This window comes from Podarcis bocagei (genome assembly GCF_964188305.1).
Source record: "Podarcis bocagei genome assembly, chromosome: W".
Classification (NCBI taxonomy): Eukaryota; Metazoa; Chordata; class Lepidosauria; order Squamata; family Lacertidae; genus Podarcis; species Podarcis bocagei.
The window spans coordinates 52,636,751-52,661,992 of NC_138131.1; positions in this window are offsets into that span (position 1 = coordinate 52,636,751).

The window sequence follows — 25,242 nt, forward strand, 5'->3', positions numbered from 1 at the left end:
CTTTTCCAAGGTTCAAGGAATTCTGTGCTTGGTTGGAAAATGTGCATGGTAAAAAGATAAAGACTCTTTTCACTGATCGCGGGGGAGAATTCACTTCTCAGCAGTTTGAAGCTTTTCTGACTGAGAAAGGAATTCAACACGATTTGTCCAGTCCTCGCTCGCCATGGCAGAATGGACTTTGCGAAAGGGCAAATCAGACATTGCTTCAAGGGTTAAAAACCTTGCTGCATGATGCCAATCTTCCAGAGAGTTTTTGGGCCGAATCTCTCTCGTGTTTTGTTTACAGTTACAATCGCAGGTTATCTTCAGCGATTGGTTGTACCCCCTATGAGAAGATGTTTGGCAAGAAACCATACATCAAACACATGAAAATTTTTGGTTCTGACATGTGGGTTCACTCACCACAAAGCTCCAAGTTAGGCAAGCGTGGATTGCATGGTATCTTTCTAGGTTATCAGAAAGGTTCTTACAGAATAATGATGACTGACTCCAAGACTGACTGACTGACTCCAAGAGTGCTCTGATGGTGTTTCCTGCTTGGCAGGGGGTTGGACTCGATGGCCCTTGTGGTCTCTTCCAACTCTATGATTCTATGATTCTATGACAATTAAGCTCACAAGAAGTGTTGAGTATAATGCCAAGTGGGGGGAGAATGTGGGAATTTTCCAATGTTATCCTGATGACAGTGATGAAACTGAGGATAAGCAACAGCAAAAGCAGCCGCAACAACCCACACCCACAGATAAAAGTTCTGATTCTGAGTCTGAAACTGAATCGGATAATTCAGAGGATTTCAAGATTGCGAAAGCCTCTATGCGACCCTCTGAAAGCTCTGATCAAGAATTGGAAGAACCATTGTTCACAATAGGCCACTTTTCTCCTAAGAAGGAAGAGGAAAGTGTTGAAGACCAAAGGCTGATTCGCAGGTCACAAAGAGCCACAAAAGGCAGACCTCCAAAGAGATTTGCTGATGAATTTGCTAAGACAGCAGTAGCAGCTGTTAAAAGCTCCAAGAAGGTATTTGAACCTTCAAGTTTCCAAGAAATCCAGGATTTGGATTCTAAGGAAGCTGAGCCATGGTTAAATGCCATGAAGGCTGAGCTTGATTCCTTAGAAAGGAACAAAACATGGGAGCTAGTTCCAGTAGTTCCAGGAATGAAACTGCTTGGAAGCAAATGGGTCTTCAAAACGAAGACAGATCAAAATGGCAAGATAGTCAGACACAAAGCCAGATTGGTAGCCAGAGGTTTTGCACAGGTACCAGGTGAAGACTATCACGAGACCTACTCACCCACTGTGAGGTATGAGAGCATTAGGCTTATGCTCAAGCTAGCTGCAGAGGAGAATCTACACATTAGTCACCACGATGTGAATACAGCATTTTTGTACGGCTCTCTAGGTGAATCACTTTATATGCTTCCACCTGATGGCGTACAGGTAAAACAGGGATTTGTTTGTGCTCTAAAGAAGTCCCTTTATGGTCTCAAACAAAGTGCACGGTGTTGGCACACAAAACTCACTGCAGTATTGTTTTCTCTAGGTTTTCAACAAGGGAAAGCTGATCCATGTGTATTTGTCAAAGAGGAGGGGCAAAAGAAGCGGTATTGTTTGTTTTATGTTGATGATATTTTATTCTTTTGGAAAGATGTCACAATGTACAATAACGCCCTAGCTCAAATGAAAGAGCACTTTGACATGAAAGATCTTGGTGAGGTAAACAACTACCTATCTCTGGAAATAGAGAGAAATCAAAGTGGTAACATTCTAGTACACCAGTCACGGAAAATTGCTGATGTGTTAGACAAACTGAACCTGATGGATGCTAACCCTGTAGACACACCGATGACAACAGGTTATCAGGTAGAAGACACTGAAGAAGCATTTTCTGACACTACACTGTACAGAAGTGTGCTAGGCAAGCTAAACTTCATTGCCAGATAGAATCATAGAATCATAGAATCATAGAGTTGGAAGAGACCACAAGGGCCATCGAGTCCAACCCCCTGCCAAGCAGGAAACACCATCAGAGCACTCCTGACATATGGTTGTCAAGCCTCTGCTTAAAGACCTCCAAAGTAGGAGACTCCACCACACTCCTTGGCAGCAAATTCCACTGTCGAACAGCTCTTACTGTCAGGAAGTTCTTCCTAATGTTTAGGTGGAATCTTCTTTCTTGTAGTTTGGATCCATTGCTCCGTGTCCGCTTCTCTGGAGCAGCAGAAAACAACCTTTCTCCCTCCTCTATGTGACATCCTTTTATATATTTGAACATGGCTATCATATCACCCCTTAACCTCCTCTTCTCCAGGCTAAACATGTCCAGCTCCCTTAGCCGTTCCTCATAAGGCATCGTTTCCAGGCCTTTGACCATTTTGGCTGCCCTCCTCTGGACACGTTCCAGTTTGTCAGTGTCCTTCTTGAATTGTGGTGCCCAGAACTGGACACAGTACTCCAGGTGAGGTCTGACCAGAGCAGAATACAGTGGCACTATTACTTCCCTTGATCTAGATGCGATACTCCTATTGATGCAGCCCAGAATTGCATTGGCTTTTTTAGCTGCCGCGTCACACTGTTGGCTCATGTCAAGTTTGTGGTCAACCAAGACTCCTAGATCCTTTTCACATGTACTGCTCTCAAGCCAGGCGTCACCCATCTTGTATTTGTGCCTCTCTTTTTTTTTGCCCAAGTGCAATACTTTACATTTCTCCCTGTTAAAATTCATCTTGTTTGTTTTTGCCCAGTTCTCTAATCTGTCAAGGTCGTTTTGAAGTGTGATCCTGTCCTCTGGGGTGTTAGCCACCCCTCCCAGTTTGGTGTCATCTGCAAATTTGATCAGGATGCCCTTGATGTTCAAGACCTGACATTGCTGTTAGCTGTAATTTGCTAAGCAGACAAGTTAACAACCCCACTGTTAAGGATTGGAAAGCTCTGAAACGCTTAGCACGCTATTTGAAAGGCACTATGCATTACAGACTGAGATTTAATAATCAGAAGTCTGGTGGTCTTGAGATTTTTGCAGATGCAAGTTTTGGAAGTGACACTACAGACAGGAAAAGTATGTCTGGAGTTTGCTACATGTACAATCAGGGTCTATTTGATTGGTCATGCAAGAAGCAAACAACAATTAGCTTAAGTACTTGTGAAGCTGAATTGAATGCACTGTCTTATTCACTTAAGGATTGTGAATGGTTGTTACAATTGTACAAAGACATGAAAATTCCTGTCAAATGTCCAATCCAGGTTTACCAGGACAACAAAGCATGTTTGGCTTTGCTGAATTCGGAAGGTTGTAAGCAAAGCACGAAGCACTTGCAATTGAAGTTGCATCATGCTAGGGAACATATTCAGAAGGGACTCGTAACGGTGTCCTATATGCCAGGTAATGAAATTCCTGCTGATGTATTGTCCAAGATTGCATCAAGGGATCAACACTGTACCTATGTACAGAAGTTGGGTTTGTACTGATATTGTACGAACACGCTGCCCAGTGATGTTCACAGAAAGGGGGAGGATGTTGGTTTCTGCTCTCTTCACTGTGCAGCGAAGTGCTTGTCACAAGACAATGTTTACATTCCACAGTCAGAGTACTGTTGGGTTTTCCCACGGGAATGGGAGACTGGATGTGACGTACACTGGTTTCCTGTTTTTCACTGTTCTCTCGGTGTTCTTTTGTTCCGAGGAGAAGGACGGTTGCTTCTCTGCTCCCACAGAGGCAAGATGCATGTTTGTAATTTCTCAACATTGAACTGTAAATAAAGCAAGTTAAGCATGTGGCACGTACTGCTCATCATTCCGCTGAGTACAGGACTCTGCAAATACAACAGTTTAAAGTATCTCTGGAAGCATTTTCTAATTTCCTCAGGGTTCTGGATGTTTCTCCCTTCATTCTCTAAGTTTGTAACCGTATTCAGTTTTTGTCTCTTTTTCAACTGCCATGCTAGCAGTTTCCCACATTTATTTGCTGATTCAAATGACCTTTGTTTCATTAATTTAATTTTCCACTCAACTTCTTGATTTATCAATTTAGCATATTGTGCTTGGTGGAATTTGATTTCTCTCAGAACCTCCTGTGATTTTGGTTTTGATCTTAATTTTTTCTCAGCATCTCTTATCTTCTCCAAGATCTTATCCTTTTTCCCATTCCAAAGTCTTTTCTTTATCGTATTCTGTTGTATCAGAAACCCCCTCATAACAGCTTTGCTTGCATCCCAGATTACCGTATTTTTCGCACCATAGGACGCACTTTTTCCCTCCTAAAAAGCAAGGGAAAATGTGTGTGCGTCCTATGGAGCGAATGCAGGCTTTCGCTGAAGCCTGGAGAGTGAGAGGGGTCGGTGCGCACCGACTCCTCTCGCTCTCCAGGCTTCAGGAAGCTATCTGCTAGCAGAGGGAGACCCAGCTCTCCCACCGCTAGCGGAGCGCTGCATTAATCCCGAAGCTTGGGGCGTGCGGAGCTCAGCACGCCCCAAGCTTCTGGGTGCCGGCAAGGTCTCCGCTAGCCCTGGGAGAGCCCCGCGACGTCGCACGGCTCTCCCAGGGCTAGCGGACCACTGCGCTAATCCCGAAGTTTGGGGCGTGCGGAGCTGAGCGCGCCCCAAGCTTCTGGGTGCCGGCAAGGTCTCCGCTAGCCCTGGGAGAGCCCCGCGACGTCGCGCGGCTCTCCCAGGGCTAGCGGACCACTGCGCTAATCCCGAAGCTTGGGGCTTGCGGAGCTCAGCACGCCCCAAGCTTCTGGGTGCCGGCAAGGTCTCCGCTAGCCCTGGGAGAGCCCCGCGACGTCGCACGGCTCTCCCAGGGCTAGCGGACCACTGCGCTAATCCCGAAGTTTGGGGCGTGCGGAGCTGAGCGCGCCCCAAGCTTCTGGGTGCCGGCAAGGTCTCCGCTAGCCCTGGGAGAGCCCCGCGACGTCGCGCGGCTCTCCCAGGGCTAGCGGACCACTGCGCTAATCCCGAAGTTTGGGGCGTGCGGAGCTGAGCGCGCCCCAAGCTTCTGGGTGCCGGCAAGGTCTCCGCTAGCCCTGGGAGAGCCCCGCGACGTCGCGCGGCTCTCCCAGGGCTAGCGGACCACTGCGCTAATCCCGAAGCTTGGGGCGTGCGGAGCTCAGCACGCCCCAAGCTTCTGGGTGCCGGCAAGGTCTCCGCTAGCCCTGGGAGAGCCCCGCGACGTCGCGCGGCTCTCCCAGGGCTAGCGGACCACTGCGCTAATCCCGAAGCTTGGGGCGTGCGGAGCTCAGCACGCCCCAAGCTTCTGGGTGCCGGCAAGGTCTCCGCTAGCCCTGGGAGAGCCCCGCGACGTCGCACGGCTCTCCCAGGGCTAGCGGACCACTGCGCTAATCCCGAAGTTTGGGGCGTGCGGAGCTGAGCGCGCCCCAAGCTTCTGGGTGCCGGCAAGGTCTCCGCTAGCCCTGGGAGAGCCCCGCGACGTCGCGCGGCTCTCCCAGGGCTAGCGGACCACTGCGCTAATCCCGAAGTTTGGGGCGTGCGGAGCTGAGCGCGCCCCAAGCTTCTGGGTGCCGGCAAGGTCTCCGCTAGCCCTGGGAGAGCCCCGCGACGTCGCACGGCTCTCCCAGGGCTAGCGGACCACTGCGCTAATCCCGAAGCTTGGGGCGTGCGGAGCTCAGCACGCCCCAAGCTTCTGGGTGCCGGCAAGGTCTCCGCTAGCCCTGGGAGAGCCCCGCGACGTCGCGCGGCTCTCCCAGGGCTAGCGGACCACTGCGCTAATCCCGAAGCTTGGGGCGTGCGGAGCTCAGCGCGCCCTAAGCTTCTGGGTGCTGGCAAGGTCTCCGCTAGCCCTGGGAGAGCCCCGCGACGTCGCGGGGCTCTCCCAGGGCTAGCGGAGACCTTGCCGGCGCCCAGAAGCTTGGGGCACGCTGAGCTCCGCACGCCCCAAGCTTCGGGATTAGCGCTCCGCTAGCCGTGTCTAGGCTGCGGATAGCAGCCTGCTTCCCGGAGCGTCGGGCGCCCTGAAAGCAGAGCTCCCGGCGCTTTGGGAACACATCCGCAGCATGGGGACCCTTGCAGGAGCTCCCCGCAAGCTTCCCCACGCTGCGGATAGCAGCCTGCCGCCCGGCGGGTGGGGCACCCTGAAGCAGAGCGCCCCTCGCGCCAGGCATACATCCGCAGCGTGGGGAGCCCTGCAGCAGTTCCCCACAAGGCTCCCCAAGCTGCGGATAGCAGCCTGCCGCCCGGCGGGTAGGGCGCCCTGAAGCAGAGCGCCCCGCGCGCTAGGCAGACATCAGCCAGCCCCACAAGCTCGGGGGACAGCAGGGAGGCGCAGCGCCACTATCCCGCTGTTCCTCGACCTGGTTCGGTTTCCCTGACCTGCTTTTGGGGGGGAAATAAAGGGAAAATTTTTTTCCTTTATTTCCCCCCAAAAAAACTAGGCGCGTCCTATGGTCCGGTGCGTCCAATCGTGCGAAAAATACGGTACTCTTTTTTCCACTGTAGTATTCAAATTTATTTCAAAACAGTCTTTTAGAGTCTTTTGGGCCTTCTTCACAATCTCCTGATCTCTTAACAAGGTGTCATTCATTTCCATCTGAAGGAACCGATTGGAATTAGTCTCATTTCCATTTTCATAGCGTTATGGTCGGAGCAGGTTTTTGGGCAGATTTCCACTTTTCTAGTCTTAGGTGCCAGTCCTCTAGTTATCCATATTTGGTCAATTCTTGTCCATGTCAGATGTGCTTCAGAAAAGAATGTTCCTTCTTTTCCTAGGGGGTTCTTTGTCCTCCAGATGTCAATCAAGTCCAAATTGTCAGTTAGCTCAAAAAAAGTTTTAGGTAGTCTGCCGTCTTTCGTCAAATTTTGATTTTGTGACTTATCCATGTTTGTAGAGACCACCCCATTCATATCTCCCATCATAATGATGTTGGTATAGTCCAGATAGTCCAGCATTGTCTCATGCAGCTTCCTATAAAATTCTGATTTCCCCTCATTCGGTGCATAGATTCCTAATATTAATTTTTTTTCTCCTTGAGTCTGTATCTCGATTGCCAAGATTCTTCCTTGCTCATCTTTAAATAAGAATTTTGGTGACAGGCTCTCCTTTGCATAAATCACCACTCCTCTTTTCTTGACTCTGTCCGATGAAATAAATTCTTGGCCTAGTCTTTTATTAATTAGCACTTTTCTATGGAGCCTAGTCACATGCGTTTCCTGCAAGCAAATAATGTCCAACTGTTCTTTTTTCAATACATGAAATATTCTTCTTCTTTTTTCCGGGGAATTCCCACCATTAATATTCCAGCTAAGGAGCTGCAGAGACATCCTGGATCAGTCTGCTATTCCTTTGGTGGTGGCGTCTCTTTCTTTTGATCCTCTGGTCCCAAAGGTGCAGGAGCAGGTACAGGTACAGGTGGAGGTGGTGGCCAAGACCCAGGTCCTGCTATTCCTTTCTGAAGGTCCTCTCCGTGGTCGTTCAAAAACTTGTCTTGATCTTCTGCTGTTTTAATTTTCATTTTCTTTCCTTTAAAGCTAAAGGATAGTCCTTGAGGAAATTCCCACCTAAAGGGAATTGAATTACCTTTCAGTAATCTTGTTAATTCTGTATATATAGATCTAAGGTCCAAGAGTTGCTTCGGAATATCCTTGTAAATTTCTGCTCTAATGCCTTGAATAACCAGTGATTTTTCAAAATGAAGGCTTAATATTTTATCTCTCTCTTGCTTGGATCTCAAAATAATCAAACAGTCTCTGGATCTATCTTTCTTCACCAATCTTCCCAGTCTGAAAGCACTTACGATTTTAAAGTCCTTGTCTTCTCCAATAGCCCAAAACTTTGAAAATTCTGATGTCAGATAGCCTATTAAGTCCCCCTGTTCAAGTTCTGGGATGGCTCTCAGTCTGAGATTATTCTCCCTATTTCTCAGTTCGATCATAGACATCATAGACAGGTAGGCCTGCTGTTCACTTATCTGTTTGTGCAGAGGTTTTACCTCCACCTGTACTGCTTCGGCCTTTCGATTGGCTTCCGCGGCTTTTTGATTCGCTTCCTCAGCTAATTTACGGTTTTCTGCAGTTACTTCCTGTAAATTCCCAATTGCTTGTGTATGTTGAGCAACTTGTTCAGTCAATTTACTGATACTGGCTGTAGCTTGATCAATTTTGGCTGAATGCTCGTCTGCTTTCTTATTTAAACTTTCCAATTGTTCTAAAATTTGTTCTAAAACAGCTGCAGATCCTCCTGTAGCCATATCTTCTAATGATGTCTGCTCGGTTTCTCCTTCATGTATCTCTAAAACAGCTGGGACAGATGATCTGCGTGGCTGAGAAGTCAAAGTTGTTTGCACTAAATGTTTAGCTTTCGCTTTAGCCAATCTTGTTTTGCCCGTACCACTCATTCCAGTCCTGTCTACGTGCCAAGGTCAAGCTGTGTAAAGTCCCATGGGAATCACAATTCCAGAGAGTAAACAACAAAGTATGGGAGTTGGAACTTAAGAGGTTAAGTTGTTCCCATGATGCCTCAGCATTCTGACGTCACTTTTGGAAGCTGGGAGGAGTTTTCCTGTCTGTTCCTCTCCAGTCGTTGAGAGAGAGAGAGACGCAGTTCGTCATGGCTGCGAGGAGTCCTGGAAATTTCTGAGAAAATGATGAAATAAAGAGCTGTAAATGGACATTACTGTGCTCTGTGTGTTTGTGGGAAACTAAGTGACAGTTTGCTGCTGTGTTTTACTCTGCTGAGGCTTGACTGAAAGAAGGAGCAGATCGCGCAGAGGAAGTGTGCCGGACCTGCCGAAGCTGCCATAAAGAGCTAATTGCGGATAATAAAACAATTAGCACGTCAAGGACTAAGCAAATTCTACAGGTTATGGACCCTAAATCACCGCTTGTAAACCTGTCACTAGAGGCTGCCGGAATGCTTTGAAGTTGCGTTCGGATGGCAGTGGAGTTGGCGAAAGCGGAGGCCTGTCTTTGAGGCAAGCAGCTAGCTGAAAGACGCAAAGGTTTGCCTGTGCTGAATGTAGCAGAGCTGAGAACAGCGGAAATCGTTTCTCCACGCAGCAGGAGCCGAAAGAGCTCGTGTTTTTGTAAGTACAGCTTGGGGCCCCTTGGGAGAACGGGAGACCATGGCAGAAGGCCACGATTCATATTCCGTACCTTTCGAAAAATTGGACGGAAAGAATTGGCAAGAATATAGCAGGAGGCTGAAGGCTTGGCTGGTGGCGAAGGGTCTGTGGGAGGCCGTGCAGGGACCGCCACTTCCTACACCAGGGGCTGGAGCTACAGCAGCTGAGATAGCAGACGCCCGTAATTCCCAGAGGAGGAACCAGAGGGCCCTGGGAGCAATCGTGCTTAGCCTGGATGGTTCGCAGCTACCTTTGGTTGAGGGCCTGGAAAATGCTTGTGAGGCTTATCAGGCGTTGGAACGGGTGCACCACAGAACCACAGCTGGGGCAAAGATCCACACCACCAGACGCTTGTTTGAGATGAAGTTACGTCCTGGGGATAGCATCAGGAAGCATGTAACTGATATGCTGGCCGTGTTTAACCAGCTGAGACTGTTGGGTATTGATTTTCCAGAGGAGCAGAAAGTGTACATTTTGCTCAGCTCTCTGGACAAGAGTTATGACAATCTGTGTCTAACTCTGGAGTCTATGGATCCGCAACAGCTGACGCTTCATTACGTGACAGGACGCTTGCAGGACGAACAAGAGAAACGCCAGAAAGAGGGCAGGGCTGGCACCGGGAGCTCTGGGTGTAAGGGCGGAACCAAGCCAGCGGAATGCACGGTTCAGGCGTTTTCCACTGTTCGTCGGTGCTACGTTTGTAATTCAACAGATCATCTGCGTCGAAATTGCCCCCACCGGAGCAGAGAGGCAAGGCAGGATGTTTTCAAGGACACTTCCCATGGGAATCAGTCGGGTTTCCATGGCAACCAGCCTGGAAAAACAACCAGGCGTGGGACTGAGGCTGGTGGACGTGCCAGGTGCCAGGAGGAGACGTATCAGATCACGGCTAGTCTGGCGTTGACTGAAGACAGCTGTGGGACAGAGCTAAGTTTCATTATTGACTCTGCAGCTAATCGCAACTTGATTCCAGAGACCCCTGCTGTCGAAATGTGGAATTGCAGGGCAATTCCGGCCGGGAAAACTGTACTGTTTGCAAATGGACAGAAAAAATATGTGACTAACGTTACAAATCTCTTTGTGTCTATTTTACAGGAAACGTTGGAGTGTTGTACCGTTCCTGGGATGCACCACTGTCTTTTATCTGTGCCTTATTTGTTAAAAAAGGGATTTAAGGTTTCTTTTGAGGATGACGTCTGCACAATCTCCAAAGGAGGGAGGATGCTTGCCAAGGTTAAAAAGGGGCAGAATGATCTTTTCATTCTTAAAACGTCTCTGGAGGGTGAGGGGAAGGTTGAGAAAGCACAAGCCCTGTGTGCTAAAATTCCCGCTCATGTGCAATGTGCCCATGTCTGGCATGCTAGGACGGCTCATGGTTCTGTAGAAGAACTACAGATTCTACCCGAGGTCGCTAACGGTTGCCACATTGTAGAATGTGGATGTGCAATGGATTGTGAAGCATGCAGACATGCAAAGGTAAAAGGGTGCAGTTACCCAAAAGTGGATAGGGTGACCGAAAAACCTTTTGAGCTGATTCACATAGATCTGTTGGGTCCTGTAAAGGAACCAAGTCTGGGAGGGTCAAGGTTTCTGCTCTCGATGCAGGATAATTTTACGCAGAATTCCTGGACCCATGGTCTCAAATCCAAGGATGATGCAGCACAGCTGATCAAAGGGTGGATTGAGGGGGTGGAACAAAGGTTTTCCACCAAAGTGCAAGCTGTCACAAGTGACAGAGGTGCTCAATTTACAGGTTCTGCTTTGCAGAAGTTCTTTCGCAAGAAAGGGATACGTCACACAGTGACTTCACCCAATCAGAGGGGGGAGGCAGAGCTCAAGTGTCAGGCTCTGGTTAAAACTGCACAGGTGTTGCTGAAGGATTCTGGGTTGCCACCAAAGTTTTGGCTGGAGGCAATCAGGTATGTGAGCTTCACCTGGAATCGGACCTACAATCCAGTGGTAGGTGACACACCGTTTAGTTTGTTGCATGGCAGGAAACCCCAGGTTCATTTTTTGCGCAGGTTTGGATCGCATGCATCTGTGCCAGTGCCTAAAGTTTTGCAAGGGCCAGATGGATCCAAGTTCCGGAAAATGATCTTCTGTGGGTATGAGCCAGCAGCGCGTGCATGGAGGTTTGCGTTCCCATCAGGTGATCAGAGTAAACTGCTGATCAGCAAACACGCTGAGTTCTATGAGGAGGATGGAAGGTCAAAGACTCCTGTCAAGCGTGATGTTCTTTCAGAATGTCTTTCTGATTCAGAACAGGAAGATTCTGAGGGGGAGGAAGGAGAGGCTGAGTCTGATGATGACGATCAGGTCACTGACCAAAGTCTGGAGCAGGGTGGGGCATCTCCACAAGGTGTAAAAAGAGAGGTTAAAAGTGAACCTAGTTCTCCTGTGAGTGTAATGGAGAGGATTCAAAAACGTGTTAAGTCAGAGGGGGAATCCAGAGATGCTGAGGACACACATGATAGTGATGGTGAGCCAGGAGAAGCATCTGGGTTTGTGCCCAGGCGATCCAGTCGCACAACGAAGGGTGTTCCACCGGAAAGATACCAAGCCACAGGTGCGTTGGTAAGTTTCGCACAGTGTGAACCTGAGAGTTACGTGGATGTTCCACAGGTATTGTCAGAATGTGTGGCAGAGGGGGTATGGGAGTTGGAACTTAAGAGGTTAAGTTGTTCCCATGATGCCTCAGCATTCTGACGTCACTTTTGGAAGCTGGGAGGAGTTTTCCTGTCTGTTCCTCTCCAGTCGTTGAGAGAGAGAGAGACGCAGTTCGTCATGGCTGCGAGGAGTCCTGGAAATTTCTGAGAAAATGATGAAATAAAGAGCTGTAAATGGACATTACTGTGCTCTGTGTGTTTGTGGGAAACTAAGTGACAGTTTGCTGCTGTGTTTTACTCTGCTGAGGCTTGACTGAAAGAAGGAGCAGATCGCGCAGAGGAAGTGTGCCGGAGCTGCCGAAGCTGCCATAAAGAGCTAATTGCGGATAATAAAACAATTAGCACGTCAAGGACTAAGCAAATTCTACACAAAGCAGTAGAGAATAAAAACAAAAAGCAGGTCTCAGACAGCTGTAAGTCCAAAATCCTCTAGGGGGAGTGTAATGATGCCTCAGAAAAGAAAATAGAGTTGTTCCGCCATTAAAATCCAAACAGTTTTAAACCGCAATGAAAGGATCCTTCAGCTCCCTTTTAGCATGCAGAGCTTTCCCAAAATTGAAACAAAGTCTCTAAAGAGGTGCGAGAAACAGTTTTCCCATTTGTATCCCGACTATAACGCTCCAATGTAACACTTTCAGTAGTTAAACAGTCTCAGCAGTTTGACAGTTCTTTTTTAAACTGGCAGCCCGTGAATTTGGGCTTCTCCGTCATTTATAAATCCACAAAAGGGGGAGGAAAGTCCAGTCCAAAGCCAACAAAAGTAGAACAAAAGTTAACTCTCTTAATCTCTTAGAAACCAGTTCAAATGTTGCACAAAAGTCCAAACTTCTAAAGTCACTTTAAAAAGATTCCAGCTTGTCAAATTCTTTGCTTTAATTCTTTAAGCACTGCAGGGAGACGGACTTCCTGGTTGCGTCTCCTGCTTTCACCAAATTTAGTCACTTTAGTCCCGAAATTCTTAAATTCCCCTTACTCACGGGTTTGTAGTTTTGAATCAAATGTTCCAGGAAAAAAGGTCGGCGCTCATCGGCAGCAGCTGCACGGCTTCACTTCTGCAGAAAGAGCGATGAACTCACAGCACCGCGCCAGCCCTTCCACGTTCCGGAGCCCCTTACGGGGTTCCTTCTTCGTTTTGGGGGGCGCTTCTGGTGCCCGCCGAGTCCCACGGCCACAGGATCACTCTACCTGTGGTTTTTCTTTATGGGTCTCCGCTTCGCCGTAGCGGACGACCCTTTTCTGCGGAGCTCCCCTTCACAGCGCAAAGGGGACCGCCATTACCGTTTTGCGCCGCCTCCAGAAGTCCATCCGTAGTCATTTTTTAAATTACGCATTTCATAATTTATATTGACATTATTTGACTCCTTACTTCCATTTCTCTTTAGACAATACTCCTACATTTTTCACAGTGCTCTTTTAAACCCCACTAGCATTATCTGTCCTTCACTTATATTTTCCAGATGTTCCACAAATTTCCCCCAGTCCTCAATGAACCTCTGGTCTCTTAAGTATCTAATTTTTCCCGTCAATCTATCCAACTCCGCGTAATCTAACAGTTTCATTCTCCATTCCTCAACTGTCGGTATTTTCTGTTGTTTCCAGTTTTGGGCCAGGAGGACTCTTGTTGCAGTCGTTGCATATTGAAACAATTTACAATCGTTACTCTTTATCTCCCTTCCTAATATTCCTAACAGGAAGGCCTCGGGTTTTTTTTTCAAATGTATACCTTAAAATTTTCTTCATTTCATTATATACACTTTCCCAAAAACCTTTTACCTTTTTGCATTCCCACCACATGTGGTAGAAAGACCCCTCTTTTTCCCTGCATTTCCAGCATTTATTACAAGTTTTTTACATTTTTGCCAATTTTGCAGGGGTTATATACCATCGGTAAAAATCTTCATTATATTCTCCTTCAGCGTCATACAAGCCGTAAATTTTAGGGTTTTTTTCCAAAAAATTTCCCACTCTTCAAAATGTATATTATGTCCGATGTCCCTGGCCCAATGTATCATGACCGACTTTACTTCCTCATCTATCAGATTCCACTCTAGCAGCAAATTGTACATTTTGGATAAAATTTTATAATCGTTATTTATTATTTCAATCTGGAATTTGGAGTCTTTATCATAGAATCATAGAATCATAGAGTTGGAAGAGACCACAAGGGCCATCGAGTCCAACCCCCTGCCAAGCAGGAAACACCATCAGAGCACTCCTGACATATGGTTGTCAAGCCTCTGCTTAAAGACCTCCAAAGTAGGAGACTCCACCACACTCCTTGGCAGCAAATTCCACTGTCGAACAGCTCTTACTGTCAGGAAGTTCTTCCTAATGTTTAGGTGGAATCTTCTTTCTTGTAGTTTGGATCCATTGCTCCGTGTCCGCTTCTCTGGAGCAGCAGAAAACAACCTTTCTCCCTCCTCTATGCGACATCCTTTTATATATTTGAACATGGCTATCATATCACCCCTTAACCTCCTCTTCTCCAGGCTAAACATGCCCAGCTCCCTTAGCCGTTCCTCATAAGGCATCGTTTCCAGGCCTTTGACCATTTTGGTTGCCCTCCTCTGGACACGTTCCAGTTTGTCAGTGTCCTTCTTGAATTGTGGTGCCCAGAACTGGACACAGTACTCCAGGTGAGGTCTGACCAGAGCAGAATACAGTGGCACTATTACTTCCCTTGATCTAGATGCTATACTCCTATTGATGCAGCCCAGAATTGCATTGGCTTTTTTAGCTGCCGCGTCACACTGTTGGCTCATGTCAAGTTTGTGGTCAACCAAGACTCCTAGATCCTTTTCACATGTACTGCTCTCAAGCCAGGTGTCCCCCATCTTGTATTTGTGCCTCTCATTTTTTTTTTGCCCAAGTGCAATACTTTACATTTCTCCCTGTTAAAATTCATTTTGTTTGTTTTTGCCCAGTTCTCTAATTTGTCAAGGTCGTTTTGAAGTGTGATCCTGTCCTCTGGGGTGTTAGCCACCCCTCCCAGTTTGGTGTCATCTGCAAATTTGATCAGGATGCCCTTGAGTCCATCATCCAAGTCGTTGATAAAGATGTTGAATAAGACCGGGCCCAAGACAGAACCCTGTGGCACCCCACTAGTCACTCTTCTCCAGGATGAAGAGGAACCATTGATGAGCACCCTTTGGGTTCGGTCAGTCAGCCAGTTACAAATCCACTGAGTGGTAGCATAGTCAAGACCACATTTTACCAGCTTCTTTACAAGAATATCATGGGGCACCTTGTCAAATGCCTTGCTGAAATCAAGGTAGGCTACATCCACTGCGTTCCCTTCATCTACCAGGCTTGTAATTCTGTCAAAAAACGAGATCAGGTTAGTCTGACATGACTTATTTTTCAGAAATCCATGCTGACTATTGGTGATCACAGCATTCCTTTCTAGGTGCTCACAGACTTTTTGCTTAATGATCTGCTCCAGAATCTTCCCTGCTATTGATGTCAGACTGACTGGGCGGTAATTATTTGGGTCCTCTCTTTTCCCCTTTTTGAACATAGGGACAATCAAACACATTTTCTTTAACCTGTTCGTACGGTTTCATTTTCCATTTCCCCCCTTCTTTGAATAACAATTGATCGTAAGTAATCCAGTTGCCTCTCATATTGATCTTCTTGACGCTCATAACTTCTAGTGGGGATAGCCAGTGTGGAATTTTAGGTTCTAATAAATATCTATTCCTTTTCCACACTTCAATCAGGGGACCTCTAAAGATGTGGCTTTCGAAACCCTTATGGATTTTCTTCTTCTCATGCCATAAGTACGCATGCCACCCAAACCTGTTGTCGAATCCCTCCAGGTCTAACAGTTCCTTCTTTTCCAATTTTATCCATGCTTTCAACCAGCAAAGGCACGAAGCCTCATAATATAGTTTCAAATCTGGCAGGGCAAAACCTCCTCTTTCTTTTGCGTCTGTTAAAAGCTTAAACTGAATTCTCGGCCTTTTGCCCTGCCAGATATATTTTGAGATTTCTCTTTGCCATTATTTGAATATCTTAGTTCCCTTAATTACAGGGATAGTCTGAAATAAAAACAACATTTTTGGGAGCACATTCATCTTAATTGTAGATATCCTACCCCAAAATGACAGTTTCAACTTTCCCCACACCTCGAGGTCCTTTCTTATTCCTTTCCATGCCGGCTCGTAGTTATTCTTGAATAAATCTATATTTTTCGGGGTTATCCATATTCCTAAATATTTCACCTTTTTGACCACCTCTATCTCTGTTTGTTGTTGCACTTCTTCAATTACACTTAAGTCTGTATTCTTCGTCATTATTTTAGTCTTTTTCTTATTTAATTTGAAGCCTGCCACTTTACCAAATTGTTCGAATTCTTCCAGTACCTCATTTATTGAACTCGTCGGGTCTTCTATCGTTATTACCAAATCATCTGCGAACGCTTTGACTTTATATTCATTTTGGCCAATTGTTATTCCTTTTATCTTCTTATTTTGTCTTATTGAATTCAGGAGGACTTCCAACACCGTTATAAACAACAATGGGGAAAGTGGGCATCCCTGTCTTGTTCCTTTTGCTATCTTTATTTCTTCTGATACCACATTGTTTATAATCAGTTTTGCTTTTTGTTCTGTGTAAATTGCCTTTACTCCGTTGAAAAATTCTTTACCAACCTCCATATATTCCAGATGCTTTAACATAAAGTCCCAAATTATATTGTCGAATGCCTTCTCTGCATCCACGAACATCATTATAGCTTGCTTCTCACTCCTGGCAGACAGATATTCTACTATATTATGTTTCTTATATTATCTTTCATTTACCTGCCAGGTAAGAAGCCCGCTTGATCCCCGTGGATGCTTTCTAACAATATGTTTTTCATTCTTTTCGCCAGAATTCCTGCAAAAATTTTATAATCTATATTTAATAGTGAGATTGGCCTATAATTTTTAACTTGCAATAAATCTGAGTCCTGTTTCGGAATTAATGTAATAAATGCATCTTTCCATGTTTCTGGTATTTCTCTTTCTTTTAAGATGTTATTCATTACTTCTTTCAATGGTGTCATCAATGCGAATTTCATTTCTTTGTAGTAGTTAGCGGTGAATCCGTCTGGACCTGGAGCTTTCCCCCTTTTTAATTCTTTTATTACTTCTTTTATTTCTTCTATCTCTATTGGGGTATTCAGTTGTTCTTTTTTATCTATCGGAATCATCTGCATCTTTTTTTCTTTCAGAAATCTTTCTATTTTCCTCAAGTTGTTTTTCTCTCTGTTTTTATATAATCCTCTGTAATAATCCAAGAAACCCTTCCTTATTTCCTTAGGGTTTCATTTCATTTCATTTATTTATTTACGGCTATTAGCCCATAAAATATGTACAAACATAAAAAAAGCACAAAGGCTTAAAAACCGAAATATCTGACAACAGAAGGTGAACACTGCGATGCAAGGGTGGGCCATTGGGCAAAGCCAAATAACAGGATGTGGCCCGGGGAGCTCCAAGGGACGGTTCACAGAAAAAGGAAAACTGGAGACGAGATCCGACATGCACTCTCATCATAACTGTCCGATTAGATTTTGATGTTGTTGTTTTTTGGTGGTTTTTGCATGTGAGATAACCGCATTCAGGAATCTCGCCACCTGCAGAGTAACAGAAGGATCTGTATCCTGCAAAAGCAGTGCGGCGTGTGACTCAACAGGCCTGCTAACCAAGCGCAGTAAAGCAGGGCCCAGGAATTTAGTCCTGGCTATGCTATGTAGGGGACAGTTGAACATTATATGTGGAAGAGATTCAACTGTTTTCCCATCACACACGCATAGCGGAGACACCAAACCCTTGGAAAATCTGTGGCTCAGCAGGTTCGATGGAAGGACATTGAACCTTGCACGAATAAATGCAAGTCGGTGTGGTACTGATGAAAGAGATGACATGTATGATGGAAGGTCAAGTGGTGGGGTTATTCCGTGATACCTGGGGGAGCAGACACCCCCACCTCTGGCAAGGTTGTGTTGATTTTCAATGTCTGCTAATCTTTGCTCAATGAGGCTTTTAGCTGAGCGTAAGTTCATCTTTAGGGAGTCCGCTGGGGAAATTCCGATGCTCAGAAGTTTGGCATGGATTTTTCCTACCCACGGATTAACAAATTCGTCCCGCCAGAGGCACTGAAAAAGGTAATGGTCGGGAAGCCTATGCCAGCTGGACAGCCAATAGCCAAAGACTCGCTTCCAGATGACAGTCTCCAATGTTGCAATCCTTAACTCCAGACGCATGGCTGCGTTGCTCACACACATGGGGAGTTTCAGGAGGCGACGGAGAAACTGATTCTGCAATGTCTCCAGCGATGTTAAATTGGACCCAGGGGCCCAGAGCGGGGCAGCATAGCAGAGGGTGGAAACCACTTTTGCGTGGTATACCTTCAATGCAGAGGGGATGTGGGAGGCTCCGTCAGCCGCAAAAAATTGGAGTAGAGCATAAAGTATTGTTTTCCCTTTGTTTAGTAAATACTGTATCTGCGGCTTCCAGCTTAGGTTGTAGTGAAAAAAGACTCCCAGGTATTTAAATTTGAAAACCTGTTCTAATTGGACTCCATCTAACTTCCAGCTGTAAGTTTTCCGAGACCTGGTAAAGACCAGGACTTTAGATTTCCCATGATTAATTGTCAGATGGTTGAGTTTACAATAAGCCGCAAAAATCTTTAGAGCTCTGCATAAACCGACTCTAGAGTAGGAAAGGATCGCTGCATCATCGGCGTATAGGAGCAAAGGGCAGCGAAAATCGGCTAGGCGGGGGGCATGAATGTTGGCTTGAGACTCATTCAGAAAGAGCTTCATATCGCTAATAAACAGGTTGAAGAGGAGTGGGGCCAAAATGCAGCCTTGGCGCACACCTCTATTTATTGGGACCTCGTTGGATAGGTTTCCCGCAGGTGTGAGTCTCACTCTAGCCGACGACCCGTGGTGTAATTGGGTTATAAGCCATAACAGTCTCCTATCTATGCCCCATCTCTCTAGTTTCTTCCATAGACAGTTTCTTGGGATACTATCGAAGGCGGCCTTTAGGTCTATGAAAGCGACACATAGGCGCCCCCGCCTCGGGGCAGAATATTTTCTGGCAAGATGATACATAATTACCATATGGTCAGAGGTCGAGTAATTGTTCCTAAAGCCCGCTTGCTCATGGCCAATCAGATTTGAGTCGTTTGCCCAATGAGACAGCTTAGACAGCAAAAATTTTGCATAGATTTTCCCGATGATAGACAAAAGGCTGATGTTCCGATAGTTCTCCGGGTCAGCAGGGGGACCCTTTTTATGGACTGGCACGATCACAGCCTCCTTCCATGACCTAGGGATAAGCCCCGTAGAATTAATTGCGTCAAAGACTTTGGCCAGAATTTCAGCCCACCACCTCGGTTGCGCAACAATAGCCTCAGCAGGGACTAGATCCGGCCCGGGGGCTTTGCCCGTTTTCAAATCTAATATCAAGTCCATTATCAGGTCTGGGTCGGTAGAGGGCCACAAAGGTAGGTGGTCGGCTCGGAATTCCGTGGATGAGTTGGATTCCTCTGCCAAGGAGAAATATTTACTCAAGAATTTTTCCCATGTGGGCGCAGGGATAATCGTCAGTGGGTACTTCCTTCCTCTTATGTTTATCAGAGCCCAAAATTCCTGTGGTCTGCGGGATCTAGAGGCCGCTATCAAGGCTCGCCAACGCTTTTGATGCCACTCGCGTTTGGCCAGCTTTAAAGTCTGTTTGTATGCTCTTTTGACTTGTAAATAGGAGGATGGTAGAGCTTGAGCATTAGAGTTTTTGTATTCATTATAGATGGAACGAAGAAGGGATCTTGCTTGTTTGCAAGAGGTGTTAAACCAAGGGGCCCCAGCACTGCAATGCGCCACTTTCGCCTTTTGAGGAGGTGATGTAAAAAAAGTGGTAAGGTTTGTTGTAAGAAGGTTAAAAAGTTTCAAAACCGAATTGGAATCTTGTAAATCAGTAGTTATTTGAGGTAGATAGGCAGTGATTTCCCTATGGAAAAAATCCTGGTATTTTTGGGCCACAGCCTCCGACCATTTGATCCCTCTTATTTGGACCGATGATGAGGTTTCCAGAAGGACTGAGTGTTTATAGTCCTTCTGGCGCCGGAACAATGACAAAGTGGTCACTACTGGGAGGTGATCACTGAAATGTTGATTTTCAACTTGGAAGGAAAGTACATTAACGGCCAAATTTGCGGAGATCAAGAAGTAATCGATAACACTGTTAGATGTTGGTCCCAGGTGAGTGAACTCCCCCGGTATATCGGGGGGGAAGGTGCCGTTCAAGAATACTAGATTCAAGCGAATGGCCATTTGGTAAAGGGTCACTCCTGCTTTGTTTACTCTGTTGTCCTTTGAAGTTCTAATTCTGGTGTATTCCAAGTCAAAGTTGTCCAAACATGGGGGAGTCCACCATTTGGACTTGGTTAGTAGGTCCCAATTAGTGGCAATACGAGCATTAAAATCTCCCCCAATTAAGGAATACGAGTTAGGGCATTTGGTATGACATGACAATAGGTGATTTTCAAATGATTCCCATCTCCAATCAAGATCAGGTGCTGAGCCTTCGGGGGGGAGATAAACATTAGTAATTAGTAATGAGGACTTCCCTTCTGTGATCAGTCCAGATAGAGCAAAAGGCGGGGAAGCCCGTACCAGAGTGAATTTGGCGCGAAGTTGGAGTGAGATCCCAATCAAAAGACCCCCTTTGGGGCGACCTCCTTTCAAGGAAGGGGAGGCCGGAAGTGTTAGAAGATCGAAGCCATCTATGATAATCTCTTCCTCATCCCACGTTTCTTGGAATAGAATGATATTAAATGAGTTTATGTACTTCCTGAATTCGGGGTCTGATTTTTTGGTTCTCCAACCAGCGATGTTCCAGCTAAGTATTGATAATGTCGGGTCCTTGTGCTGTCCCGGTAATTGTCACTTTGAGTTGTTTAATGGGTTCTTGGAGGTAGAACGAGGACCTATAAGAAAATCGGTAATTTTAGTTTGTGTGGATAAGGTCTTCTTCTGTGTCGATTGAATCCATGATTTGGTAACATTAACAGGCAGGAAGGGTTTTGCCGGGGAGGAAGAATTAGGCAAAATTGGTGAGGTTGGATGCTGTTCATTGAGGTGAGTAGTAGCAAGTCTTTGATGGGCTCTACTAGTAGATCCGTCGGAGTTGTCAGTCTTAACCAGGGTAGCGCTAAGAGGTGTTCCAGCCTTCACTTGTAGTTGCTGCGCAGATGGGGAAGAATTATCACGCAGATGTATAGAAGGACGTGAACGTGGGGATGGTGCATGTGTAGTCATTTCCTGGTGATCTTCAGGCAGGGATGATTCTAGCTCAGGCATTGAGGCAAAGGAATCATCAACCTCCATATTTTGAATGGACATAAGGTCTGAAACGGGAGTATTGAGTTTATCAACTTCCTCCACGGTAGAATGGTGCTGTCGGTCAACAGGTGACTGCTGATTCAGATCAGTAGGGGGTAACAAGGTAACAGGTTGAGAGATTATCAAGGTATTTGATGGAGACGCCTTGTGGGACGTGGAGCACCTGCTCTCCTCTCTCATCGGCATAGAGGGGTCTCCTTGCGATAGGAGTCTTTGTTTGAGTAGATCCAATCGATCGAGAATAGCCTGCTGTTCTTCCGAAGGGAGTTTTCCATAAGAGGAGATAAGATTTCTCTCTTCCGGGATATTCCAATCTCCGCTTGCAATTGGATCACTCCTCAGCTTAGCTAGATGGTCACTTGCGGTCGCAGGTGGAACAGGGGGTACCCGGCTAGGTGTTTTTCCCTTTATTATAGGGACAGAGGAAGGAAACGGGCGTTCATTGCCGGTTAAAATGTTGGGAAAAAGAGGTTTAACACTCGTGTCCTTAAAGACTCTTGTTGTTACAATCTCCCAGGGTGCCAGCCGATCTTTTTGTCTTGCAAGAAGATGTGGGATCCTTGCAGACTGGAAGGAGAGCATAAATTTCCTTGGCCAGGGCGTGGCATTTAGGGGTACTACAGACAGAAGATCTATCCGGGAAAAAGGAATATTTAACAAATCACGTAGGTACCCTTTAGCCATCATCAGGTTATTCCACCTAAGTCTGGGGGCGTCACGGGAAAAAATGGATAAACATATTTTATTAGGTTGAAGAATCAAGGATTGCTTATTCCTTTGGGGCAGTGGTAGCCTGCATATTGAGCCCTTAAGGAGAGATTTCTGGTCAAGTTGTCTCTTTAAGGTACTCACAAGCTGCACAGGAGATTGATGTAAATTAGATAGCTCAGTTGAGGAAGGTAGGTGAGCTAGAAAGGCCCGTGTAAGTTTATTCAATGACGAAGAAATCCCCTCCAATTCCTTGAAGATGAAGCTTAAAGGTTTCCAGGCCTTTGACCATTTTGGTTGCCCTCCTCTGGACACATTCCAGTTTGTCAGTGTCCTTCTTGAATTGTGGTGCCCAGAACTGGACACAGTACTCTAGGTGAGGTCTGACCAGCCGCTAGGGAAACTCATTTTCCTTAGCCGCTAGGGCAACTCACTTTCCTTTCTCCGCTCTGCAAATCACTTTGCGTCCGTGCTGATTCCGGATAATAGCTGAACTCCGCAATATTCTTGTTTTTTCCTCCGGGTTTCTTTTATTCTTTTATTAATCGCCAATTTCAGTTTATTCCCGGATTTCTTTTATTTTGAGAGCAAGGCGCTTTCTCTGCAAGACTTCGCTACTTGGGGGTAGATAATGGCTTCCCTCGACCTGCCGCTCCGCTCCTCCGTTCTCTTCACTTCTTTCGGAAGCTACCTGACAGCCGGGCGAGCCGCTTCTGGTCCCGCTGGGATCCTGACGTTCCGGACACCCACCAGAGGTATTTTGAGGGGCCTCCACGCCCTTTAGCACACCCTTTCCCCCCGAAGTAGCTCAGGATTTCCCTCACGGAAAAATCCCCTCTTGCGATGAGATCACGCTCCACCGGAAGTCTCAACCCCAACCCTAACCCTAACCCTAACCCTAACCCTAACCCTAACCCTAACCCTAACCCTAACCCTAACCCTAACCCTAACCCTAACAGAAACCCTAGCAAAGCGAAGTGTAATAAGCCTAAACAAAGCCAAACAGGTTGTTTTGTGTTCCAGCTACATAGAAAGAAGATGATAAAAGTCTGATTGGGCTTATTTCAAAATGGTGTTTTGGGGTTAGAATGCACATTCACTCAAAAATCGCAGTGACATGTTTGTTATCAGCCCAAATCAAGCATAGTTGTTTTGGTTCCATCTCAATAGAAAGAGGACGAATAAACTTGGATTGTTCTTTCGGTGGTCATTCACCCTAACCCTAACCCTAACCCTAACCCTAACCCTAACCCAGTGTTTCCCAACCTTTTTTGGGCAAAGGCACACTTGTTTGATGAAAAAAATCTCGAGGCACACCACCATTACAGCCCCGTGACGTCAGCGCGCAGCGTCACGCCGGGAGGGACGCACGAAAGTGTAAGTTTCAATTTTTTCCCCTCCCCCTTGCCGGGGAACCTCCAAGCTTTGGGGGTGGGGGGGGGAGGAGGCAGCAAAGCGAGGGACTGAGGGACTCCTCCAACGACAAGGGTTGGGGAAGAAGAGAAAGGGCTATTCCGCTCCAGTCCTTTCTGAAGGAGCTGAGGGTGGGGGTCCTCCGGCGCCTTCGGCGAAACGGCGCCGGCCCAGAGCGCTTCTAGGAGGCTGCCTTTGTGCGCGACGTAAAGCCCTCTTTCCCTCCCTCCAGCCCCGTGTCACCTGTGGAAAAGGGGGCTGGATCCAGTGACGCAACTCGGAAAACTGTTAGGGAAGCCAGAGCAGGAAAGTGAGTGGGGGGCGGCGGCGCCGCTTTAACCCACGTTTCCTTTTTGAAAGAGAAACTTAAAACTAGATGACCCTTGAGACCCCTGCCAACTCTACAGTTCTATGGCCCTTTGTGGAGGGGGGGCAGCACCTGGAAAGACGGGCTAGGGGATAATTGGGGCGGCCGCCTTAGGCACACCAGAAGCGAAGCACGTCCTGAGCTACAAAAACAAACCCAATTCCTGCCTCGTTTTTTGCAGTTTCTGCAAAGCGAGGGAGTCTCCCCCGCCTCCATTCCTCGGTGCCTCCTCCTCCCCCTGCTCCCCACTACGGGTCTCCCCTGCACTTGGCCAGGCCGCCTCACCCTCCTTCCTTTCCCAGAGCAGTGGCTCAGAGCGCCTCCTTGCACCGCAGGTACACTCCGTGGGGAGGGGAGGGAGCGGAAGCCCAGACCAGCCCCCAACCTGCTTAGTCCGACCCCTCAAACCTTCCCAAAATAAGAACACTGCGTTCTACAACGTCACCCCCCAGCGGGGCCCCCTTTATTCCCGGTGAGAGGGGGGCGGCGGAGGGAAAAAGCTGCTTCCCACACTGACCCGCTGCCATCTTGACTTCCCGCAATGAGCCGGATGCGGCGCCTAAGCTCCCTGCCGTCGCTTCTCCGCCTCCTCTACTTTGCACAAGGCTTCAGGGTCGCTGGCCGATTCATCCATCGGCCGCTCTTTCAAGCCCACTCGGAGGAGGAATGAGTCAAAAGAGCCAGAGACGCAGCCGCAGTGGAAGCCCCGTCCCTCCCTTCCAGTCTCGGGGCGGGGCAGAGGCCACCAGGCTGGCAAGCAGAGCGCCAAGAGCGAAGAAGCTGATGCAACGCGGAGGCAGACCCCGGCTGGCGTGTGTTTCCCAACCTTTTTTGGACTCGCCCGCCTCCCTCCAGGCAACATCTCGCGGCACACCAGGCAACATCTCGCGGCACACTAGTGTGCCGCGGAACACCGGTTGGGAAACACTGCCATAACCCTAACCCTAACCCTAACCCTAACCCTAACCCTAACCCTAAACGCAACCCCAACCCTAACCCTAACCGTAGCAAAGTGAAGTGTAATAAGCCTAAACAAAGCCAAACAGGTTGGTGTTGTGAGAGCTGCCCGAGGTCCCAGCTCACAAAGGACCAACGCCAGTTCGTTGTTATGTAAAAAAGTCTTTATTGAAGTTCAGTTTTTCTTTCATAGCCGCGGCGCACAGCTCTACGTCTGAAACTCTAGACCGCCGAAGCTCCGTCTGAGTCCCCTCCCCCCAGACACCAGTTTAAGACCCTAGCCTTGCTCCACCTCTTCCTTTGCTCTTTCCTCCTCTGGCTCCGCCTGTCAGCTGGGGTCCCACTCTTCCGAGACTCATCTGACGCTGAGTCCCCTGAGTCTTCCCCCTGCCTCCGGCGGGCTTTAGGACCTGGTTCCCAATCCGGGTTTTCTGCTGTCCCACGTGCCTCTACATTTGAACTTGGCGCGCGCGCCCAGCCGGCAACCTTCCTCCTGACCGTTTCACTGCTCCTGTCACTGCTTCCCCCTTCGGGGAGGCTAGCTAGACCTGACCTCCCCTCCGTTCCCCCACTCTCCGATGGAGGTGTGGTCAGCCCAGACTCATCTTCTCCTCCTGCTGGAGGAGACGCTGGCCCTGACACATGGGACTCTTCCCCCCCACTCTGC